This window comes from Balaenoptera acutorostrata, chromosome 18, assembly GCF_949987535.1.
Source record: "Balaenoptera acutorostrata chromosome 18, mBalAcu1.1, whole genome shotgun sequence".
Classification (NCBI taxonomy): Eukaryota; Metazoa; Chordata; class Mammalia; order Artiodactyla; family Balaenopteridae; genus Balaenoptera; species Balaenoptera acutorostrata.
The window spans coordinates 75,098,772-75,106,856 of record NC_080081.1 but is presented as its reverse complement, the minus strand read 5'-3'; the positions used below and the strand labels follow the sequence as shown (position 1 = coordinate 75,106,856).

Genomic DNA, 8,085 nt, shown 5'->3' with positions numbered 1-8,085 from the left:
TAAGTATATACAAACACCTGTATACAATATATACACATACACACATATATAATTTGTTATATATATATGTAGTCATTAGTTAATATTCTCTAACCCAATAATTCAATTTTGGGAAAATAAAAGCTAAAAAACCCCCTGAAATAAAAAAAAAAAAAACCTCAAAATTAGTTGTTAAAATTAGAAAAAAGGTTATGAAAGAAAGATGTAGTTAGAAGTTCTTTCCTACCTGGGCACTTTGTCACTTTCCTTCCCTCTGAGCCCTGCAACCAGAGGCACAGCCAGGTGTACACAGTACCAGTGGAGGACACTCTCATGTCCAAAGTGGAGACCCACCCCTCCAAGTTTCCATCACGTCATCCCATTTACTCCTTCCGCAGTCCTCGCTCCAGCTGTCATTACACAGAAGGTAAATTCCCTGAGAGGAAGGACCATGTCAGCCGGGCCCTCACACTGCGCTGGGGTGAAGCAGGTGCCCAGTAAGCACCTGTGGAAGAATGAACACCTGGTGAAAGAGGAAAAGACCTTTCTTGGAGCAAACTGGTCAAGATATGGGAAGCCTGGAGGAATATAAGTACTTTGCGTACCAGTATTGTGCAAATTTTATAACCATGTCTGATTTTTTTGGTCAGTATTCACTGCTCTCCAGAGAAATGACTTTCTGAGATCCTAAGTAAAATGCTAGGCGATTTCCATTCTCCTAAGAAAAGCTTCTTGCAACGTCTTCTGTGATTTGGTTTTTAGACACTATAGCATCAAGTAACAATTAGGGAATCTGGGATGTTAGGAAAACTGGTTTGACTATATCAGATTTCCTGAAAAAGATTCTTTGTAGGCTATAGATTGTGTTAAAATCTATGTATACATTTTTCAATAGGCTTTGCCATAATAACTGAAGCTTATTTCACTGTAAGTACACAAAATAAGCAAAGGGAAGCAAAGAACATGTCTTTCAATATGCAGTATTTTAGTTATAGCCCTAAATTAACGTCACATTGTCAAGAGAGTCAAAATGCATTAAAATTCAAGTAGCACCAAGAGGATTGCAGCCATTCTTATTCTACCGATGTTTCGGCCACGTCAAATATAATTGCCTGGGGGAATTTATCTTAGGTCTAGGGACAGAAATAATGATTTTTGTACCACTTGTATCATTTGAGCAGCCTCAAATTGGAGGAAAGACTGACCTTCAGGGCAAACAGGGAAAGACAGTGTGCATATTTGAGGCAAAACCCAGTCAACCCAGTTTGTGCCAGGGTCTTTTAGGCTATTAACTACAGTACTCTAAACCGTAATCAAACTTCAGGAGAAAAAAAGATCTTTAAACTCTTGGACATTAGAGCCAGGTTTCAAGAACAGGAACCAACCGTGTAATCCACATTGGAGGTGGTGCTGACAGTATTTAATAGCTGAAGCCGGTGTTCAATGAACATGTTGAGGAAGGAAAGACGGACAGTTAAGGCCAGCTCCCAGCGACACCGTCAGAAGCCTGAGAAGTCTGCCTGTGGTCCTCTCGTCTTGCAGCTCTGCTTTCCCTGCTCTGGGTGAAAGGCTTTCCGCTCTCCCCGAAGCCAGGTTGGTGGGCCCAGAGCCGCAGTAGAGGCATGAGGAGTAGCTGGGATTCCGGAGCCTCCTGTGCGGGGCCCAGGGCTTAAGAGAAACGTGCTTTCGGGCTTCGTGTGGTCCGCTCGCCGGGAAGCCGGGCGGTGTTCAGACTGGGGAGGCGTGGCGCTCCCTGTCACTGGATGGGGGGCGTCCACACGCGCCACCCGAGCCTTACACAGGACAGGCCCCAGGGCCTGGCAGTCTTGGGTCCCCTGGCCCGGGAAGGAGGCAGGGAGGAGCCCACTGATCCTTGAGGCAGAGGCTGTAGTTGTTATGAAAACCATCCTTTGCTTCCTATATTATTTTGATTGTTGGTGACATGTGCTAAAAATTGTGGTGAAATACACAAAACACAGAATGTGCCATCTTAACCATTTCAAGGGTACAGTTCCGAGGCGTGTGCTCCCACCGTCGTGCAGCCGTCACCGCCATCCGTCTCCAGAGCTCTCTGTGTCTTGCAAAACCGAAACTCTGTCCCCGTTAAACAATAACTTCTCACCGCCCCCCCTCCTCCAGCCCCTGGCAACCCCCATTCTACTTCCTTTTTTTTTTTTTTAATTAATTTATTTTATTTATTTATTTTGGCTGCATTGGGTCTTCGTTGCTGCGCGCGGGCTTTCTCTAGTTGCGGCGAGCGGGGGCTACTCTTCGTTGCTGTGCGCTGGCTTCTCACTGCGGTGGCTTCTCCTGTTGTGGGGCACGGGCTCTAGGCGCGTGGGCTTCAGTAGTTGTGGCACGTGGGCTCAGTAGTTGTGGCTCGCGGGCTCTAGAGTGCAGGCTCAGTAGTTGTGGCGCACGGGCTTAGTTGCTCCGCGGCATGTGGGATCTTCCCGGACCAGGGCTCAAACCCGTGTCCCCTGCCCTGGCAGGCAGATTCTTAACCACTGCGCCACCAGGGAAATCCCAACCACCACTCTACTTTCTGTCTTGATGAATTTGACTGCTCTAGGTACCTCATGTAAGTGGACTCTTATAATATTTGTCCTTTTGTGTCTGGCTTATTTCACTTAGCATATTGTCCTCAGGGTTCATCCATGTTGTTGCATTTTTTTAAATTTAATTTTTATTTTACTTTGGAGTATAGTTGATTAACAATGTTGTGTTAGTCTCAGGTGTTCAGCAAAGTGATTCAGTTATATATATATATTCTTTTTCAGATTCTTTTCACATCTAGGTTATTACAGAATATTGGGTAGAGTTCCCTGTGCTATACAGTAGGTCCTTGTTGATCATCTATTTTACATATAGTAGTGTGTATCCATGTTGTTACATATATCAGAATTTCCTTTCTTTTTAAAGCTGAATAACATACCATTATGTGTACATACCACACTTTGTTTATCCATTTATCTGTCAGTGGATACTTGGGTTGTTGCCACCTTTTTGCTATTGTGAATACTGTTCCTATGAACAGGGGTGTACAGATATCTCTTTGAGTCTCTGTTTTCAATTCTTTGGGTATATATCTAGAAGTACAGTTGCTAAATCATATTGTAATTCTATTGTTTTTTTGAGGAACTGCCATATGTTTTCTATAGCAGCTGCCCCATTTTACATCCCCACCAATAGTGCACAAGGGTCCAGTTTTTCCACATCCCTGCCCCTAGTTACATTTTAGGTGACAAAGCATACCACTGCAACATATCAGCTTCATTTTAAAAACTGCCATCATAGCTGCTTTATTGTTTTCTTTCCTTCTCTCAAGCATTTATCTCACATCAATTTTTTTCTTACCAAAAGCCCAGAACTTGGTATAGTTTTGGCTTGGGGCCTGTGGTGCAGAGAGTAGCCAGGACACCAAAATAAGCCTTAATGTTTACAATTATCATAAATTATATTGTTAGGGCATTTTGCAGCTTATAAAATGCTTTTAGGGCTTCCCTGGTGGCGCAGTGGTTGAGAATCTGCCTGCTAATGCAGGGGACACAGGTTCGAGCCCTGGTCTGGGAAGATCCCACATGCCACGGAGCAGCTGGGCCCGTGAGCCACAACTACTGAGCCTGCGCGTCTGGAGCCTGTGCCCCGCAACGGGAGGGGCTGCGATAGTGAAAGGCCCGCGCACTGCGATGAAGAGCGGTCCCTGCACCGCGATGAAGAGTGGCCCCCACTTGCCGTAACTAGAGAAAGCCCTTGCACGAACCGAAGACCCAGGACAGCCAAGAATAAATAAATAAATAAATAAAGTAGCTATAAAATGCTTTTATATTTGTTACCACTTTGATTCCTGTCCTATAAGGTAAGTAATGCATTTGTTATTATCCCCCCTTATAGATGGAGAAACCAGGGCTCACAGAAGCTCAGTGAGCTGCTTAGATTACACGGCCAACGTCATACCTTCTGATTTCTGACACACTCGGTGCTTTTCTCTTCATATCGTGAGATTTCTCCAGGCCACTCCACAGGCACGTGCACAGAGACCAGTGTGATTGTCCTCTTTCCAGATATATGGGAGGACTGGTCGTTCTAAGAAAACAGTAACTTCTGACTCAGACACTTAAAACTGCAGTAAAACATGCAGTCAGTATCTGTGCTGGCCACTGCTTGTGGACCTCTGTAAATCCCCCTGGTCCCACCATTTGCTCCACCGCTGCTGCAGCAACCAATTTCAAGAGGCTTAGACCAGCTTCTCTTCAGTAGAACCAGACAGAACCCCACTTTGAGTCTGTCCTGGGGATCTCTTGTTCTCTTCCCTGAAGAAACATCTGCTGTCATAGCATGGAGTACCTGTGGGAACTCCTCGTCGCTCACACCTGCATGCTCTGGAAGGGTGGGTGAGTTACGACCACCACAATGCACCACCGTCGACCAATAGGAAGTGGAAGTCAGTGGATAAAGAGATTCTCCCTTTCATCTCCGAAGGACATTTCTGAGATGCATTCCATAAAAGGTCCTTCAAAAAGACCTGGCAGGAGAGCGAGAGACATAGAGAGAGAGAGAGGACCAAAGAGAATAAGAAATGGAAAATAAGCAAAACACACTGAGACACATAGGATAGAATAAGAAAGTATAATATGCATTTGATTGGAATTCAGAAGGATAGGATGGGGGAAATCAATATTAGAAGATAGTGCTGGAGAATTTTCTAAAACTGGTAAAAGACAAGAATTCTTAGATGCAGGAAGCACAATAAACCACAAAAAGGAGAAGTAAAATGAAATCCACACCTAGACATAGAGAAGCAAACTGCAAAACAACACAGACGGTGAGAAGATGGTAAAAGCAGACAGAGGAGATGGGTCGCTCCTGAAGGGGTAACAACTAAAACTGGCAGCTGACGTCACAGCAGCAGCGACAGAAGCCCAAAGAGAACGTAATTGTTAACCTAGAACTGTAGACCTGGGTAACTATCGTGCAAAGATGGAAATGAAATCAGGACATCTTTAGGAAACCAAACTGGAGAGTGTTTATCACCAAAAAGCATTCACAAAGGAATTTTTGATGATGTATTCCAGAAAGAAGGATATTGATTCCAGAAGGAAGATCTGAGATGCAAGAAGGAATGGTAAGCAAACATTGACTATAAAATAATAATAACACTGTCTAATTTGCAGAGGAAAAAAATCAAATAAAATTTTGCATGATGTCATGTAAGATGGGCAGGGGACAATTGAAGTTTAAGTGCTCAAAAGTCCTTTATTGTTCAGGAGAAGCACAGAGATATAAAAAATTAGACTTTCCAGTTACCTATACATGTTAGAAGTTTAAGAATAATTACTGGAAGAAAATACAGAATGTATAATTTCTGTAACAGGAAATATAAAACAATGGAAATTTTCCCTCAGTCATCTAAGGGAGGCAGAAAAGATCCAAAAAAAAGCAGGACCAGTAGAAAGCTCACAATTTTATGGCAGAAGTAGGTTCAATTATACAAATAATGGATATAATTACATAATAATTATTAAGTAATTAAATGAGGTATATTTACAGAGGAAAAGATGGATGTTGTCAGATTGAATAAAAATGACCAGATATTGCACATTTATAGAGTGGGGCCAGTTCTGAGAAGGTCTTGTCAGGACAATGGGAATTTTCAGAACAAAGGCTGCCCAGTAAATGGGTCCTGCGAAATGGCCCAGCCCCAGTGCTGCCACCGTGCTCAGCCATGGGCAGGGAACAGCTGGGGGGATGTGTGACCTGGGTGTGAGCACCGCGGTGGATCCAAAGATGTGATGGCTGGAGGCCATCAGTTAGCTATCCTCTCGAGATTTGAGAAGAACACGCCATGGCCACCACAGAGAGAGGTGTCTTCACATTTTAAATAGAGGCATTGGGCCATCTTTGTAGGATTTGATGAGTAAGGGTTTAGGCAGAGGAGAGAGTGATCAGGGAGGAGGCTGGTAGCAAGAATTACAGGGTGCTGTGAGGGAGAGGGGGCAGGACCAGCCCCTTCATCCAAACAAAAGCTTCTGGAGAACTACTTGGAGAGCTTGGCATGGATCATCCGGAGTTTGGGGACATACATGCACCCAGAGACTCCTAACTCCTGCGAGACAAGCTTTGAAGAGCGAGGCTGGTCAGAGCTAACTACCTGTGACTGGGGAATGAGGAGGGCCTGCTGCTGTGGCCATGACCTGGATGGACAGGGCGGAAGGCGCCTGGGTCTGCCTGCCTGGGCACGTGACCCCTGCAGAGATGCACCACCAGTGGAGAAGCTGACTCGGAAGCCAGGACCAGGTGGGCAGGCTCCCCACCGTGCCATTCTGGATGAGCCAGTCTGCACAGAGTTAGCCCGGGATGTAGAACAAGGCAGGAAAAGGCCTTTGCCTTCCCCATGCAGGCCTCTGAGCTTGGGTTCTGCTGGGAGCTGCTGGGTGGCGAGAGGGGAGTGGGGTAGGCTTAGGTGGAATGAGGCGGAAGTTTTGACTTGGATTGGACTGGACTTTTTAATACCAGAGGATCAGACTGTTTATTAACAGCTGAAACTGACAGGAAAAGCTTGAAATCTGCCCTAGATTCTTCCAGAGGAGAAGGGAGAGCTGTTAGAATATTTTTAAAAGACAGTGGTGTGATTTCCCTTCACTAAGTAGTCCAGCAATGTTTCAAAAATTAACTGCTGTAAAATATTGCTTAACATGGTACTTTGGAAAAAGACCTCCCCACCGCCCTTAAAAAAAACCCACCTAAATAGTGCGAGGACCAGCACCCACATTTCATTTTTATAACGGCAAAAGCTTATTCCATTGACATTTGAATCAGAGGCAGCGGAAGTTTTCTGATCTCGCTTACCTTCCACGTGCACTGCTTAGGGAAGCCGGGAGTACTTCTTTGAGACATAAATTAATATACTTATTCCTAAGAGGTCCTCTAGAACCCCTCGACCGGTGTTAGGCACATTTGGTGCTTATTAAACAACACAGAAATAAACCTGGTTCTAGAAAGAAACGTCTGCCTTTTCCGCAAACCTTTCCACAGGTCATCTTTGGGCTCCTCGTGCACCAGGAATCCCACCGCCGGAGCCGGAGCGGGACGGCGCGCGCACGGCGGCCCCGCGGCCGGCAGAGGGCGCTGCGGCTCCCCGGCACGGCTGCGGGCGCGGGGCTCGGGTCCCGGCGTGTGCGTCTCGGGGAGGCCGGGAGAGGGTGCGCGCCTCTCCGCCCCGCGCCGCCCTCCCGCGCGGGCCCGCTCGCCGCCCGGCCGCTGTCAGCGCCGCCCGCACCTCGCCGGCGAGGCGCGCGGGCTGCGCGGCGCTCTCGGAGGCCCGGGCTTCGCCGCCGCCCGCGCCGCCGCTTCTCTTTGTCCGGGCGAGGCGGCCGGAGGGGCGGCCGCTGCGGCCGGGGGGCGCCTCGGCGTCCGGTCGGCGGGTCCCCGGCCGTCGGCACCGCGGCCGCCGCGCGCTCGGAGCGGGGGCGGCGGCCTGGGCGGTGCCGGCGCGAGGTGAGCGCGGGGCGCGAGCGGGCGTGGGCGGGCGGCGGGGACCCGGCTGGGGAGCCGGCTCCGCGCGCGGGGGCGTCCCTGCCCCCTCCGCTTGCGCCACCTCTGCCGGCTTCTCCCGGCAAGTTTGTCGCCCCCGCTTTGCGGACCTCCTCGGAGGAGCCAGACCTGTGGCCAAATAGAAAACTCGAGCTGGAGGCGGAGTAGGCGGAGGAGGCGTGTGGGAAGCCGGTCCGGGGTGAGAGTCTACTGAAGGGCAGTGCTGGCTTCTTGGACATCTTCCTTGGCTCTTTCCCACCCAGGTGAGCGAATCCTCTTCTCAGTTGTGCACAGGGGCGGGCTGGGCTCCGCTGCCGGCGTTCTGGGAACCCGCGCGGAGTCGGGGAGTGATTGCCGCGGGGGCTCCGGGCAGCGCAGTGTTTATTTTGGCTTCTTGGTCTTCACAGCCCTCGTTCTCTCCTGCCTGCATCACCTGCTCGCGCTGAGGTATTGCAGCTCATCCGGCACCTTCGCGTGCTGCCAGGTTAAACATTGTCTGTTTTAGAAGGGCTGGTAGGTGAGTTCAACCGAATCCCTCCCCGCCCAACACCCCCGGCTTTGGATAATTTGTTC

The 8,085-nt window shown here is 48.5% G+C and overlaps 1 protein-coding gene across 11 annotated transcripts in view; it reads left to right on the top strand.

Annotated features, from left to right (window-relative positions):
* The first annotated feature begins 7,212 nt into the window (after positions 1-7,212).
* MTUS2 (microtubule associated scaffold protein 2) overlaps positions 7,213-8,085 on the top strand; it is a 505,315-nt gene continuing 504,442 nt past the window's right edge. For 8 of the 11 annotated variants that reach the window (XR_009005942.1, XM_057533083.1, XM_057533079.1 and 5 more), the window contains exons 1-2: positions 7,214-7,775; positions 7,920-8,029. The gene's annotated coding sequence lies outside the window, so the exon portion shown is untranslated. Of the gene's footprint in view, positions 7,776-7,919; positions 8,030-8,085 lie in introns of all 11 variants that reach the window. The other 3 variants (XM_057533086.1, XM_057533077.1, XM_057533075.1) reach the window with 3 other exon arrangements.